The sequence below is a fragment of the Cupressus sempervirens genome, chromosome 1 (genome assembly GCF_028749045.1).
Source record: "Cupressus sempervirens isolate cs-2001-9-10 chromosome 1, ASM2874904v1, whole genome shotgun sequence".
Classification (NCBI taxonomy): Eukaryota; Viridiplantae; Streptophyta; class Pinopsida; order Cupressales; family Cupressaceae; genus Cupressus; species Cupressus sempervirens.
The window spans coordinates 421,362,847-421,381,100 of NC_143118.1; positions in this window are offsets into that span (position 1 = coordinate 421,362,847).

The following is an 18,254-nucleotide window of genomic DNA, read 5'->3' on the forward strand; positions in this document are numbered from 1 at the left end:
GAAGGATTCTAATTTTTTCTCTTTTAGTATGATCAATATTCAAAGTTTGCATGATAAATTTGTCACCACTTGCAAGATAATTTTTGAACCTTATCATGTTTGGCATTTTCAGAAGAATAATATAAGACTGTGATTCAAGATATGAATCTAAATTTTCAAACTTAATATGATCTTTCCTTACAAGGCTCTAATATCATATAAAGTTATACTAAGTTTATATCAAATTTTAGAATGTGTTTTCAATATTAATATAATGTTGGCTTATGATCAATTTGTTGTAGGTTCAAGCTTTAATGGTAGTGGATTTTATTTTCCTCACAATATATGTGTTAACACTATTGTGATGTATTAAAATATTCTTCAAGTTTTACTTACTCTCTATCAAATCTACCTTGCATTAATTGATTTCAAGGCTTGACAAAATCAATCTTTTTAGTCTTCTCTATTTTACTAAGTATTAGTAGATAAGGTGTTTATTATTTATGGGAACTTGCTATTTTAGATTGTTTGTCATATGAGCTCAAAATGTTCTCATTTTCTATGTGAAGTTTCATTTTAGAGTTATAAGCCTACCATAAAAATATCATTGCTCTAGCTTAAATATCAGAGAAGTTGTTACAAATTTTTGGTGGAAATATTTGTAGAAAAAACCTTTAGGCTCACCATTGTGGGCCTTTGTTTGCCCAGATGAGGTCCAAAAACTTGAGGGAAGGGAACTTGCATAGTTTTGAGCTTGTAGATTTAGAGTTGGGATTTGTGAAAAGTGTTTATAATAGTGAATTGGAGAAATTGTTCATGAGTTATGGCCTTGCAAAGTTGTACTACTCGAAATATCAAAAATAATTGTCAAAGATGTATTTGGCCAACTCTATATGTATTGTTATGGTCCATTGTCAATGTTTATTAAGTTTCAATGTCTAGAACCTTCCCAAGTGGCATAAAATTTTCTATTTAATAATGGCCCAAACATTGTCTAGGCCAACTCTGGGTGGTAGGTCACACCTTTGTCTTGCAAATTACTATAAAGAAGCCACCCATGTGGGTTAGCATTTTGTACTTGTGAATTCTGTAATTTTGCATTTGTGGTGAAAATAATGAAAAGAAATTGGCTTAGGTCAGAATTCATATGAGAATTAAAGAACTCAACACAAGCACATAGTAGACCAAAATGGAGAGAGTATGATTAGAATGATGATATTCATTCAATATGATAGCTTAGCCAACTTGAGAGTATACTAGGAGTGCCTGAATATAAAGGCCTTAGGACAGCTTCTAGAATGCATAGAAGTCAGCATCATGATATGTCATACAACTATACATATGTCCACTAGATATGGGTTAGCCTCCATTGAGCATGAGATTCAATGCGATGATGTGAGGATAAGCCTACAATGGTGTAGCACACAAATCATTGGTGTAGACAACATGTGCTAAATGAGGAGTGTGGATAATTGTGTTGCCAATATGATAACTTAGTGAATGATGCAAACTCATGTATTGTAGACACCATGTGCATAATTAGAGTTGCATAACTCAATGAGAGTACAAAAACTCCTAAGTGTCTCACCTAAAATAATATTAAAATAATAAAAAATAATTAAATAATGCATTAACCTAAGTAAACTTAAGTAAGTGTAATAAGTAAATACTTATTTACACCAACAATAAGAAGTGCATTTTTTTTTCAGATTTTTTGTTGTTTCTTTCTTTCTATTATGAATTTATGGTTTTAAGAGGAGCACCCTTCATCAGTTGGTATCAGATCTAGAGTTCTTCAATGTGTGGATAGATGACTAACTATGAGGTAGTTCACCTAGGACTATGGTTTGGGCTGAGTGTGTAGATAGATCACCAATTTTGAGGTAGTTTGCACAAGGGTTTTAGTGGAAGCATAGTTTCATAGCCCTCCAAAGACAAATGCAAGCATTGGAAGAAAAAAAGCTCAAAGGAATAAATATTCCTGTAAGAGATGATAGTGACGATGAGGATGAAGTTGAAGAAAATGCCATAGTAGAGGTAGTTCTAAACTTAGAGGAAGAGAGGCATTTTAGTGCCATCTCCAAGATTGAAAAAAAGACCTAAGTTTGAAGTTCTGTAATTTTCAAGAAATCTTAGCCCAGAGGAGTTAATCAATTGGATCAATGAACTTTAAGAGTACTTTGAGTTTGAAGATATTAAGGATCCTAATAGGGTCATGTTTGCAAAGGAAAAACTTAAGGGGCATGCAAACATCTAGTGGTAGGAGGTTCAATTGGAGAAAAATAGAAAGGGAAAGGAAAATATCACCAAATGGAAATGAGTGGTAGCTAAATTGAAGCAACAATCCATTCTTGTGGATTATGAACTTGATTTGTTGAAAAAATTGCAAGGGATGAAGCAAGTGGAAAAATATATTCAAGAGTATATTGAAGAGTTCTGCCGAGATCTCATTGGAACCTGCCATGAATGGTATTGAGGAGGCATACTAGTTTTCCCCAAGAGTTGAAGAAAAATTGAACAAGAAGTTTGACAACAAGAATAGTGAAAGAGGCCACAGTGGAAGATCTAGCAAATGATCTTACAGAGGCTAATAATGATGATTAGAAGAAAAAGGATGAGGATGGATGTAGCAGTTAGAACTAAAGGGGAAACAACTCTAATCATTTCCATGATAAAAATAATAAATATTTGAGAGGAAGAGGAAAAGGACAAGGATCTAGAAGAGGAGTCTTTCATGGGAAATGTTTTCGCTATGGTGAAGAAGGGCATAGAGTGTTTGAATGTTGCAAGTGCCAAGGAAGGACGGATCAAAGAATAGAAGGCCAAACTAAAGTTGCACAAGTTGATGAAGATGCTAGATCCTCACATTCTAATGATGTTGAAAGAGGAGAAGACCTAGTTAACAAAAGAGTGGTGCTAAGTGGTGAGAATAAACCTAATCAAAGCAGGAGCTTGTTTTGCAAAAGGTGCATATGTGAAGATAAGTGTTGCGATGAGATCATTGATGGTGGAAGTACTAACAATCCAATATCATAAATGATGGTCACCAAGTTGAAGCTGAAGAGATAGAAATAACCATGTCCATACTATATTGCTTGGTTGCAAGATTACCACAAGGTCATGGTCAATGAGAAGTGCTTTGTGAAGTACAAGATTGGAAGCTACCAGGATGGGGTAGTATGTGATATCTTACCTATGGACATGTCATATGTTGTTGGGTAGGCCATGGTAGTTTCAAAGGCATTTTGCATATGATGGGTGAGAAGATACCTACACTCTAACCACAAATGGAGCAAAAAATAATTTGAAATCATTGAATGAGAAAGAAGAAAAGGTATGTAGTGCTGTCAAAATATGTTTTATTGATGGAAAAGAGTTTTTCAAAGACATTTAGCACAAGCATATAAGTTTTTATGTAATTCTAAATGATAGCAAAGAAGAAGTAGAGGAGGTACCTGCAAAAGTTGTAGATATGTTGGAAGAATTTTCTTATATTTTATTACATAACGTACCTAATGTTTTACCCCTAGTGAGGAAGATCAATCACTAGATGGATTTGGTTCCACAAGCCAATTTTCCAAACAAGGAAACACATAGAACGATACCAATAGAAAGTGAAGATATGAACAGATAAGTTCATGAGTTGTTGCAAAAGGGGTTGATTCAAGAGATTCTGAGTCCATCTGATGTACTAACTATATTAACACCAAAGAATAATGGTGAATAAAGGATGTGCATAGATTCTCATGCTGTCAAAAGGATCACAATAAAATATAGATTTTCATTGCCAAGGATGGATGATATTATGGACTATTTGAGTGGAGTTGAGTATTTCACAAAGATAGATTTGAAAAATGGATACCATTAGATTCAAATTAGAGAAGATGATGAGTGGAAGACTACTTTTAAGACAAAAGAAGGACTATACAAGTGGTTAGCCATTCCTTTTGGGCTAACCAATGCACTAAGCACTTTCATGTGGTTCATGAATGAGGTACTGAAGGAGTTTTTGGGTAAGTTTTTTATTATTTACCTAGATGATATTTTGATCTTTAGTAAGAAATTGGAAGAACATTTGACCCATATTCACAAGGTCTTTGATAAGTCGAGGGAACAAAAGTTACTGATAAACCTAAAGAAGTGTTGTTTTGTAAAGAACGAGTTGGTGTACTTGGGATTTTTAGTCTTAGTAGAAAGCCCAAAAATGGACCCAAAGAAAGTGAAGGGTATCCTTGAATGGCCTAGTCCAACATGTGTGATAGAGATAAGATCTTTTCATGAACTAGATACTTTTTACATAAAGTTCATAAGAGGATTTACTAGTATTTATGGACCCCTGACTAAAATAATGGGAGGAGATATGAAAGAATTTAAGTGGAATATAGGGGAAGATAAGAGTTTAATTTGTTGAAACAAAAAGTTACTAAGTAGCCTGTTTTAGCACTTCCTAATTTTAATAGGGTGTTTCAAGTAGACTGTGATGCTGGTGGTACTATAATAGGAGTTATTATGAGCCAAGAAGGTAGTCTTGTTGCTTACTTTAGAGAGAAATTGAACGATGCCAAAAGAGAATATTCTATTTAAAAGTAGGAGTTTTATGTTATAGTTCATGCTTTGAAGAAGTGGGGCCACTATCTTTTTCCTAAGGAGTTTGTTTTGTATACCAGTCATCAAGATTCACAATATTTAAATAGTCAAGAAAAATTGAACCAAAGGCATTTGAACTAGGTTTATTTTTTGCAGAGTTGTACAATTTTTTTGAAACATAGGAGTGGGAAGTCTAACAAAGTTGTAGATGCTCTTAGTAGAAGACAACTTTCTCTGATAGAAATGTAGATAAAGGTGGTTGGATTCAAGGAACTCGATACTTTGTATCTAGATGATCCTAATTTTGGTGAAGTGTGGAAGGTTTGTACACAACCTATTACACTTGACAAGACAAAGTGGTTATATTTCATTATGTAGGAAAGTATGTTGTTCAAATGAAGCCAGTTGTGCATTCATACAAGTTCAATGAGAGAGAATCTCATCAAGGAAAAGCATAGTAGATGTTTGGTTGGACATTTTGGTAGAGACCAAACCATTGCTTTGGTTGCTAAGAATTATTATTGGCTAGAGTTGTGAAAAAATGTGAATAAGTTTGTATAAAGTTACAGATTATGTCAAATGGCAAAAGGAGTGAAGCAAAATATAGGGTTATATTAGCTATTAACTATACCAGAGATGTGGGAGGATGTTCACATGGATTTTTTTCTTGCATTCCAAAGGAATCGGCATGGGAATGATTTTATTTTTGTGGTGGTTGGTAGGTTTTCAAGGATTACACATTTTATTCCTTGCAAGAAGACTAGCGATGTTGTTCATGTGTCAGAGTGTTTTTAGAGAAGTAGTGAGACTACATGTTCTTCCTAAGAATATAGTTTTAGATCAAGATAATAAATTTTTTGGGTATTCTTGGTGTACATTATCAAAGAAATTGAAGATGGAGTTGAATTTTAGTTCATCACATAATCCATAGGCAAATGGACAGACAAAAGTTATGAATCACAGTTTGGGAAACTTGCTAAGATTCTTGGCTAGAGACAAGCCAAAAGGATGGGATTTGATTTTAGCATAGCTAGAATTTGCATATAATAATTCTATGAATAGGATTACTGGTAAATCACTATTCTAGATTTTATATGGGAATAGTCCCAGAAATTCTTTTGAATTAAGGCAGTTGGATAAAGGAGAGTTAAGTAGTGCTAAAGTAGAAGAATTTGTTGAACATTTGGAAAACATCCACAAGGAGGCAAGGAAACACATTATAAATATTAATACATAATATAAAGCTAAGGTGGATGTGAAGAGGAGGTATAAGGAATTTCATATTGGTGATGAAGTCATGGTTCGTTTGAGAAAATAACATTTTCTAGTGGGTACATATAATAAGTTGAAGATAAAGAAGTTTGGACCATGCAAGATAGTGAAAAGGTATGATTCTAGAAATAATTATGAAGTATATTTCATAGTATATAATATTTCAAATTTTACCAGTGTATAATATTTCAATTTTTATAGAGTATTATGAAGGAAGTGATGGAGATGAAGTTGTAAAAGTGCAATAAAGTACTCTAGCAGCTAGTTTAGTTACTAAGGAGATCGAGGAGATACTAGATAGGCATGTTGGAAAAAGTACAAGAAAAAAAACTTATGAGGAATACCTGGTCAAATAGAAATGGAGGCCACTAGAGGATTCATCATGGCTAGCAAGGGAGGAGGTTCATCATCTTGGTTTTCCTCTAAATACCTAAGACATGACATAGTCACTTCTCAAATTACCCTGAGTGTCTAATGTAGGAGAATCCTGGGTGTAAGAGCATTCTTGCATCACCCAAAAATATTTCCTTTTTCATATTTTCAATTTTTAAAAGGACTAGTAGATAGGATGGTTACTATTTATGGTAAATTTCTATTTTTAGTAAGTCTTTTATATGAGCTCAAAATTTTCCCATTTTCTACATGAAGGTTCATTTTAGAGTTATAACCCTATCATAAAGTCTCATTGCTCTAGCTTAAGTATCAAAGAAGTTATTGTAGATTTTTTATGGAAATATTTGTAGAAAAAATATTCCAACTCACTGTTGGAGGCCTTAGAGTGCCGATGAGGTCTAAAAGCTCAAATGAAGGGCCATTGCACACTTCGAAGGCTATAGATCATGAGATAGCATTTCTAAAAAGTGGTTATAGTAGCAATTCAAAGCAATAATTTGTGAGTTGTGGCCTCTCAAAGTTGGACTACCTAAAATATCTAAAATAGTTGTCAAAGATGTATTTGGCCAACTATATACGCATTGTTAGGGTCCTTCAACCCTAGCTATTAAGTTTCAATGTCTAGAACCTTCCTAAGCAACATAAAATTGCCTATTTAAGATAGGCCCAAAAATTTTATAAGACAACTCTTGGTGGTAGTTCACAACTTAGTCTTACAAATTACTATAATGAAGGTGCCCGTGTGGGTTAGCATTTTGTACTTGTGAATTTTGTAATTCTACATTTGCAGTGCAAATATGAAGTCCATATTTTGTTCTTGCTTTTTCTATTGTTTCTTTGGTTTTATTATGAGTTTATGATTTTAAGGGGAGCATCATTCATCAATATATATGTATATGTGTGTGTGTGTGTGTGTGTGTGTGTGTGTGTGTGTGTGTGTGTGTGTGTGTGTGTGTGTGTGTGTGTGTATGTATATATATATACATACATATGTATATATATAGATACATATGTATATATATATACATATATATATATATATACATATATGTATACATGTATGTATATATATACCTCTCTCTCTCTCTCTATGTATATATATATATGTATGTATCTATGTATGTATGTATGTATGAAAATGATCTAGTTAGTGAAGGAAAAACAGAGAAGAATAGGTACCTAGGAGTGACTAAGAGGAGAGGGGTGAATCAGTTACCAAAAAAAAAATTGAGATCCCTTAGATGTCAATACAAATCAAAACTATGACTAAACTATATTCTTCAGTTACTTGGCAAAAACAAATGCACTTGTTTTACACTACCAAATGGTGTAACTTGGTAAACATTTAAATAACACTACAATTGCTTAACATGAAAATCTTAAAATATTATCTATGATTATCCTTATTTAACATAGTTGCAAACACATAAAATAAATAGCATGAACACAAGTGACACCAAGATTTAACGTGGAAACCTAATTTGGAGAAAACTCCCAATTACAACTAGTTACCAATTTTTGCTCTTCTAAAGTGAGCACTATTAGGAGCCAACCCTTTTAAAGGTTACAAAATACACTATTAGTTGTTACCCTATTAGAGGATTTGATCACCCTATTAGGAGTGGCCTTGTTAGAGGTCTTTAAGACACTTCAAATACAAATCCCACCTTATTAGAGGATTTACAAATAATTGTTAAGCCAACTCTATTAAGAGATTTAGATAATTGTTATAATCGTTAGAGAGTAACAATGAGATGACATTATTTGTGATGTAACTGAATTGCTGATTACAAATCTCAAATTTGGCTTGTATACTTGATCCCTCCTGATCGGATCTATCTTTCTAGCTCAATAAGGATATTCTTCTCATCCTTTTAATTCATTTCCTCTAAGAATGTTCAAATCTTCTATTATTGTTCCACACATTAAATCTTCAACTTGACCTTATATTTAGATCTTACACAGTGTCAAGTCAGCTTAAATACAAGTTTGAATACTTAATATTCCTCTCCTTAGTCGACAATAACAACAATTGAACTCAATACGCTATAACAAGAAAATACTTAATTATCTTACCCTACTTAGTAGACACTAACTCAGAATTATTTTTCTTATGTTAACCAAGTAAAATTGATTAACACTATATATTCACAAAGTTCCTTTGGTAATCAAGTGATCTTGGTTAACACTGGTTCCATCCAACATTTCTTTTATTTATCAACTAAGCTAAGTTAACACTCAACTTCTACAAACTTTCTTTTTACACCTGAGTGAACTCAATAGACATTGTCTTCTAAAATTGGCAAACTCTTGAATGCTCGACAGACATAGGAAATTGTCTTTATTTACTGAGTGAGCTAGGGATATACTAATTGGAAATGATATGACATTTTATATAACATCAAAGACAATACACAAGTAATCAATTGGTTTCAACAATCCCCCTCTTAATCATTGATGGAAACACAGCATGTCATAATACAATGAAATTTTAGAGAAAGAATAAAGTAGGGAACATATTCTTAGTTTCATTATAATTCTCATATATGAGAACTCCCTCTATCAGTGTCAACTCCCTTTGCCTTTAATTTCTCCCTTTTTCAACAAAATTTTGTCTTCAACATCTTCTTTTGATAGAAAACTTCTCTTCTTGCACATTAGGAAAAGTTATCCTTCTTTAAAATCTCTAGAAATATATAATCTCCCTCTTTATAAAATTCCTATGACATATGACATCAAAGTTCTCCCTCTTTTAAATCTCATGACAACAACAATATTTCATGAACATCAATGTAACTCATGTAAGTTGATTCATATGTAATGTGACCTTTTCAATACTACGTCAACTGACTAATCTTCAACATGATTTGGTTGATGCATCACTAAACTTCATTTGCATAGCTATAGTTAGGAGAACAGCCCCTAACATACCTCTTAGATAAAAAAATTGCATCCTTAGGTAATGGCTTAGTGAATATGTCTACAATTTGTTCTTTAACATTCAAATATTATAATCTTACCTCTCTATCTTGTACCAATTCTTCAAAAAATAATATTTTATAGACATTTTCTTGGTTTTGGTATGAATCACATGATTCTTTGATATATTAATTACATTGGTGTTATCACAGAATATAATCATTGGATCCTTTATTTCTATCTTCATACTTGCCAACAGTTGCTTGAACCAAACAACATTGGAATAATTGATTGATCTACCACATATTCTACCTCTACTGTGGAATGAGAAATACAATTCTACTTCTTGCTTGTCCCAAACACTAGTCTTTTACGAAGAAAGAATGCTCTACCACTATTGCTTTTTCTATCATCAACATTTCCTGCTCAATTAAAATCTATGAATGCTTTCAAATCCAAATTGCCTCCTTTTTTGTACCATAATACATAGTCTTTAGTACCTTTTAAATATGTCATAATTATCTTAATTTCCATCATGTAATTTTCTTTAGGATTTTAGAGAATCTTGCCACCATACTAATTGCTAATGTAATATTAAGCCTTGTTTGAACTACATATTGCAACTTTCTAATCATTTAGTTGTATGCAGTCTGATCTAGCTTTTTGGAATCATCATTTTTGGAAAGCTTATGTCTAGTAGACATGGGTGTTCCAACTGGTCTTGAATCTTCCATTCCAAATTTCTTTAGTATCTCGTTGATATATTTGGATTGAATAATGTAGATACCATCTTTCTTCTATTGGATCTGTTATCCAACAAAGAATTTTATCTCTCTAGACATGGACATCTCAAATTCTTTACTCATCTCTTCTAAAAATGCCTTGCATAAAACATCATTTCTTATAAATACAACATCGTCCACAAAGATTTTGGCCAACACAATTTTCTTATTTGGTCCTTCATTGATGTATAGGCTATTGTCATCATTTGTTCTTTGAAAACCAATGTTTCTCAAGTAGTTATGAATTCTTTCATACCAAGCTTTGGGATCTTTCTTGAAACCATATAATGCTTTGTGTAATTGATAGACCATACCATTTTTTCTAGGATCCACAAAACTTTTAGGTTTTTCTATGTAAACTTCTTCTCAAATAATTCCATTGAAGAATGTAGATTTTATATCTATTTGATAAACTTTAAATCCTTTATGTGTTGCACATGCTAGTAATGTTATAACACCTTTTAATCTTGCAACAAGAGTAAAATTTTTACCACAATTAGTACCTTCTTCTTGAGAATAACCTTTAAAAACTAGATGTTCTTTATTTCTAGAAACTTCTTCATCTTCATTCAACATATTTCTAAAAAACCTTTTTGTGCCAATTACATTTTTATCCTTGGGTCTACGAACAAGAGTCCAAGTATTATTCCTATCTATTTTTTCGATTTATTCATTCATAGCTTCAATCCAACTTTCATTATCCAAAGAATATTTTACTAATCTAAGTTCAAATTTAGTAAGAAAACATGTACCTTTTAATTTTTTACTTGAAATTTTTCCATCTTATTTGTCTCCAATGATCTAGTTAGGTGTATTGTTCCTTCTAACATATCTTGCTAACATAGGTAATTTAGATTGATGATTTTCTCTACTCACCTCTTCATGATCTTCTATATCAAGCTTTTGTCCCATTTTCTATGACTTTGGTCCATCTTAATCAATTTGTTCTTGCAATAGATTGGTAGCTTTTAACTATGACTTGGGTTCTTCAGGTTGTGACTCAGGTTGTATTGGTTGAAACTCAATAGCTTTTGGATATTTTGGGGACTTAGGAGGTGAGGCCTCTTGACTTCTAATTTGTTTTTTAAATGTATCAGGTTCATAGAAAACAAACCTTCTGTAATCCTTAGGTTCTTTGTTGCTTTCTTCTTTTCTCTTTTTTGGAAACTCATCAATTTACACATGTGCACTTTCTATAATTTTATTAGTGGATAAATTGAAACATTTGTATTCTTTACTTCTATAAGAGTATCCTAGGAATATGCCTTCATCACCTTTGACATCAAAGTTACCTTTCCTAAATTCCTTTAAGATATAACATTTTCTACCAAATAATTTCAAGTAACTTACATTAGATTTGTAGCCATAGCATAGCTCATAAAGATTTTGATTTGAGTTTTTTTCAACTATAATCTATTCAAGGTATGCAATGTAGTATTGATTTCTTCCTTCCAGTATTTGATTGCAACATTCTTTTCTATCATAAAGGTTCTTGCACAATCCATGATGGATCTATTCCTTGTTTCAGCTATACCATTCTACTATTGTGTATCAGGGGTTGATACTTGTCTCTTAATTCCTCCATCAATGCAAAATTTATTAAACTCATTTGAAATGAACTCACATCCTCTATTTGATCTCAAATAATTTAGCTTCTTTTAAATTTCTTTCTATACTCTTGCTAGATACCACTTAAATTTTTGAAATGCTTTAGACTTTTCTCTTAGATACATTATACTCATCATTCTAGAATAATCATTAACAAAAGCAATAAAGTACATATCTCCACTGTAACTCTCTACATTAATGGGTCTATAAAGGTTTGTATGAACCAACTCCAAGACTTCTTTTGAATGATAGTTCTTTCTTTTGAAACTAGTCTTTCCCATCTTTGCAATTTGACAATTTTTGTATAGACCCATATTTGTTTTCCTCAAACTAGAAATACATCTTACTCTTTTTCTTTTACTTATCTTGATTAGATTATCCATGTTTACATGACATAAAATTTTATGCCACAACTAGTTTTGTTTTACTTGATAAATAAAACATGAACTTTCACTAAGATCTAGGTAGAATAGATTACTTTTTGTTTATTTGCTAGATCCAACTAGATTTCTTTTTCCATCTAGTAGTTTGGGCTTCCCATGCATGTATTCTACCTTGAACCCAATTTTACTCAATTGTGCTACACTCAATAGATTATTCTTTATTCCTTGAACCTAATAAGCATTATCACATGTAAGTTCAATGGTTAGTAAGATACAACCTTTTACCTTTATGCAACAAGGTTCATAGTTTCCAAATCTCCCACTACCACCATCATAATTTTCAAAGTCTTCAAACTTTGTTTTATCTCATGTCATATGATGTGAGAAACCACTACCCATATTCCATGTATCATTGTTACTAACATGAGAGATAGATTCCAATTTATCTCCTTCATCCTTAGATTGATCTTTTACAACAATATATACCATTTCATCATCTTCACTACTATCTAAATCTTTAGCTATAAAACTAGATTTCTTACCTTTGTCCTTGTAGTCCTTGGAATTCTTGAAGTCATTCTTTTCATCTTTGTCCTCTCTATTTGGACATCTTGCAACAATGTGTTCACAAGAGAAACAAATTAATGGAATTTTACCTTTATATTTTCCATTATCTTTCGGTACCTTATTCCAAATAATGCTTCAATGGCTTCAAGATAACTCTTAGAATTATCTTCCTCTTTACTTTCTGATTGCTTTCTTTTAGAATTTTTAGCTTTCTTCTTGAGTGATACCTTGGCTTCAAATGCAGACACTAGATCGCTAGAGCTAGGATTATAATTATCATAGTTTTCTAGTTCGAATGTTGTCAATCATCCAACTAGAACATCCAATGTTATCATATTATTTGGATCGCATATCATCCCTTGAATAGAAGATACTCTATTTTAATAGATAAGAAGAAGGGTTTTGAATACCTTTATTACCACTGTTACATCTTCAGTTATTCCTCTAGAGGATTTGATAACACTGACATTGACTTTGATTATCTCAACATATTTTGCAATATTTTTATCACCTCACATTTTCATTTAATCAAACTGTCCTCTCAAGCTTTCTTCCTTGGCTCTTTTTACAGTATCATCAACTCTATATATATCCTTCCATTTGGTCCACATTTCATGAGAAGTAGCACATCCTTTGACTTCATCAAATCCAACATAGTTAAGAGTTGATGCTACGTCAATCATCATGATATTATTATTTTTATTTTCAATGATTTCTTCTACAATCATAGTATTATTAGGATTTTTGTAAGAAGTGTTTAAGTATTTTAAACCTAATTCAGTAATGGTTGTTAGAAGTAACTTCATAAGTTCCTACCATGCTATAATGTTTTCTTTGGTCAACTTGAGAATCTCTCTTCTGTAAGACATCCCGACATTTAGCTTAGGTCCTTGGAACCTTTTTTACGAGAACCAAATTCTCTAATACCAATTATTGTAAATATAAGAGGACTAACAAAGAGGGGACGAGTGAATTAGTTACCACAAAAATAAATCTTAGATCCCTTAGATGTCAATACAAATCAAAACTATGATTGAATTTTATTCTTCAGTAACTCAACAAATACACATACGTTAGATTTAAACTAGCAAATGTTGTAACTTAGTAAACTCTAAAATAACTTGGTAATTACTCGACATGAAAATATTCAAATATTATCTATGATTATCCTTATTTAACTTAGTTGCAAACACATTAAATAAATATAATGAACACAAGTGACACCAAGATTTCACAGGGAAATCCAACTTGAGAAATACCACCAATTGCAACTAGTTACTAGTTTTCACTCTTCTAAAGTGAGCCACGTTAAGAGCCAACCTTTTTAAAGGTTACAAAACATAGTATTGGGTGTGACCCTATTAGATGATTTTTTGGCCCTTTTAGGAGTGGCCTTGCTAGGGGTCTTTAAGACATGTCAAATAAAAATTCTACCTTGTTAGAGGATTTTCAAATGGCTGTTAAGCCAACTCTGTTAAGAGATTTAGATCATTGTGACAATGGTTAGAGAGTAACAATGAGATGACCTTATTTCTCATGTAACTAAATTGTTGATTGTAGATCTCAATTCTAGCTTGTATACTTTATCCGTCTTGATTGAATGTATCTTTTTGGCTCAACAAGGATATTTTGCTTATCCTTCTAATCTTCTTCTTAAAGCATCTTCAAATCTCCTATTACTATTCCACACATTCAATCCTCAACTTGACCTTGTATTTATATTTTGCACATTATCTAGTCAGCTTCTATACAACTTAGAATACTTAATATTCATCTAGTCATTTGGCTAGAACCAAAAATTACATTAATTGAATTCAATATGTCAAAACAAGAAAATTCTTTGTTACCCAACCTTGCTTAGTAGATACTAACTTAAAAATGATTTTCGTATGCTGCATATTCAAAAATTTCCTTTCATAACCAATTGAGATTGGTTAATATTGGTTCCATCTAAAATTTCTTTCATTTATCTAGTGAGCTTGGTTAAGACTCAACTTGTGCAAACTTTCTTTCGATGCCTGACTAAACTCAAAAGACATTGTCTTCTCAAGTTGGTAAACCCTAAAATACTTAGCCGACATCAAAAAATATCTTCATTTTTGAAGTGAACTCGGCATATACCAACTAGCAATGATATGACATTTTTTGTAACATCAAAGAGAATACACAATTAATCAATTATTTTCAATAGGTTTACAGTTTTTATTCCTGCAATAACATTGACACACCTATAGTATTCATGGGAATCTCAGAAAAAAAATAAGTAATGAAAAAATGATTAATTGATATAAAAAATTATGACATAGATCTACAAAAAAAAAAACAATAATATTCTCATATTTCTCCAATTAAAATCTTCGATTATATTTATTAACAATCAAAGTAAACCATCTTTTTACATACTTCTAATCTCATAGGCAATGTGGGTGAAGAAAGTGGTGAAAATATATTATAAACATCAACACATTCAATGGTGCCAAGGGAAGGGAAATTGCTAGCGCTACCTCAATAAAGCCATTGTATGTGTTGAATTTGTTTCCAACATATAAGAGGAACTATTTTGAGATTAAATATGGTTGTGGAAGTCCTCTATGATAATGCATTCATTTGATGTAGATTTTGCCTTACACGGGCCTTGCTGATAACCCTTTCCACATAAATCATTAGTAGTTCCACATTAGCCATATTGGCTACAACAAATTTCTTTGGGGCAACAACAATTTTTTGTTGACAGAAACTCAATCTCTCCAATGATTTCCATTGTCATTGTAATTAACACTAATAGCTTTTTGTATCTCACCATAGCTGAAATTTTTTCTTCTTTAGATTTTTTAATTGTGTTTTACTTGTGAGGTGGTGTGTATAGGTCTATAGGAAGGAATATACACATCAACGATGGTCTTAAATTCTTGTCTTTGGTGAAATTCAACACTTATAATTAAGGGTTATATGGCCCTCTTTAGATCCTTGGGATCTTGTAATACTACAACTAATATGGAAATTATATCACTTGATGGTAGAGATTTTTGAGAGAGAGAGAGAGAGAGAGAGAGAGAGAGAGAGAGAGAGAGAGAGAGAGAGAGAGAGAGAGAGAGAGAGAGAGAGAGAGAGAGATTATATTTTGAAGCTGATGAGGTGAGAACAAGAACACAAACTATAACAAGCTAGGTTATAGGGTTCTATTAAAAAATGAATTATTCTATCTAATTGGATAGGAATTTAGATGTGTAAGACAATGTTAAAGTTTCAGTTTCGGTTTTTATATGGGTTAATTAAAGTTATGTATAGATAAAGGTTGACGTATTTGGGGAATAGAAAAACATGTCAATTTTTACTAAATTCAAATAGAGATAGAAGTTAGAAGAATGACATAATTTTGTTTTTACAAAATACTTAATTAAAGACTATATGAAGATATTGTACAAGTTTTTAAAATAGACATGTTTTCTATGAGACCTATTAAACAATGGTATGGATTAACAAAATCATCCTTCTCACACATGATTTCTATCGAATCACTTACATGTACTATATATTATTTTATATTTCATTTAAAAATAAAAGTTCTACCTGCAAACCTATCTTCCTAAATATTTAGGTAACATTATTGATAAAGGAAATATCTACTTCATACTAAAACATGTGATCCTAATGATATCTATAATTGAAGACCCATTTTGTGTCTCCTACAAGATCATAGCCAAAGCCCTAACCCTTAAAATTTTTCATCTCCTACAAATTATTGTTCATCTAGATTAGAATGTTTTAATAAAATCTCAATATATCCTAGACAACAATGATGTTGTCTAGGAAAGTATAGAATAGGCCCATAGGTTTGAGCTTGAAGCTCTCTTTTTCAAAATTGGTTTTCCCAATTCTTATGATCATATAGAATGGCTTTTCATTCATTCTACACTCAAAGATTCTAGGATTTTGAAATTTTTTTGTCCAACCTGTCGAGATTCTCTTTGGGTATGCTCCCACTTTCATCACGATCTATGGTAGGAAATATAAGGATTTTGTCCTCTTTTAGTCCATTTTCCAAGCATGTTCCCTTGCATCGACTCTATATGTTTTGGTTAATGAGGGGTTTGGCTACTTGTTGACCCATTCCATCTCATCTAGTTATGTGAAAGTCATTTTCATTCCCAAGGATCCCAACTAGCTTGTCAATGTGAATAATATTGAGGACTCTTTACTCATGTATCTTAAGGAGAACTAAAATTTCTCAGGTTCTCTCCAATCTATGGACACTTTTTGTTTGGTTTCTAGATCTTCCTTTTTTGTCATGGCTTGCACAATACTAGTGGAAATGGATTCAGCAAATTATGTGGAGAAATATTCCATTTTTTTGGTATTTCATTTTACTTTCAAGCTTTGGTTATGGACCATTAGAAATTTGTGCTTGAGAAAATTTACAAAAAGTTTGATTCTTAGTTTACCAAGACATTTTTGTTAGCTAGTAAATTAAAAATTTTCTCCAAGGTTTTGGTTGCTACCCATGTGTAGTACTCCTACTAAGCTCCCTCTTCTTACTCTATACTCAAGAACCTTCTCAAAGATTTCCTCTAGCCTCTAATTCTAACCATCATGGATTTCACAAAGTCACTTGGGAATTTAGTTTATTACCAAATAAATATGCATAGCTTGGCCTAATTGCTCTATATGAATTTAGAAGTGTATAATGATGTGGAAGTTCTAGAATTTTGGTTTTCATATGAGTTAGTTGAAGATATGTACAAATAAAGTTTGCAGTATTTTAAGAATAGAAAAATACATTTCATTGTACAACATTCAAATGGAGATAGAAGTAAGGAGGATTGTGTCAAAAAAATTATATGAAAGAAATTTTTAAAGAATATATGTAGATCTAGTACATATTTTAAAAGATACATGTATTCTATTTGACCTATTATACAATGTCCTTGATTGAAAAACTCATGCTTCTCACCCACAACTTATATCGAATGACTTACATATTTTATTCCTTTCTTTCTCTTTCATTTAAAAATAAAATGTCTACCGACAAGGCTATAATTTTTGGTCTTTAGGTATGATCAAATCTCTCAATTTTTTACTCTAAGTATGATTAATATTGATGATTGTTTTTTAATCACATTTTTTCTATATAAAATATTGACGAATCTCAATAAAAATAGGAATTTCATTAATCACCATAGAATATTACAAATCAAAATTGAACTATTTTTACCTTGTGAAATATTATGAGGATCATTACATATAATTTAAATCAATAGTGAAAACTAAATATGGGTAATATATCCTTAAAGTAACTAATAATTAAGATAATTATTGGTTAGTACAATTAAATTTCTCCAATAATATATAATATTTATGTGATTCAAATCTAAGCATGTATGAAATATTGTGGTGCATATTTGAGTTTAAATTTTTTAATAAAATAAATTATTGAGAGATTCTACACATTCTAGAATTTTTTTAAAATAAAACTATGATGATTTAGGTTGTATCAAATATTAAATTATTAGTGAAATTACTAGCCAAAAATTTCTAAAATTAGCTAATTTGTGAATATTAGCCACTAAAAAATGCCTAGAGAATGGTCATTCATTTGCTATTTTGAAAGCTTTAGGATTTGGACCAATTCTTTTGCAATCTATGCAGATTCTTTTTGGGGAGGATTATACTTGCATCAGCTTCAATTGCAAGAAATATGATGATTTATTCCTTGATCATTCCATCCACTAGTGATGTCCTCTATTCCTAGCTTTGTATATTTTGG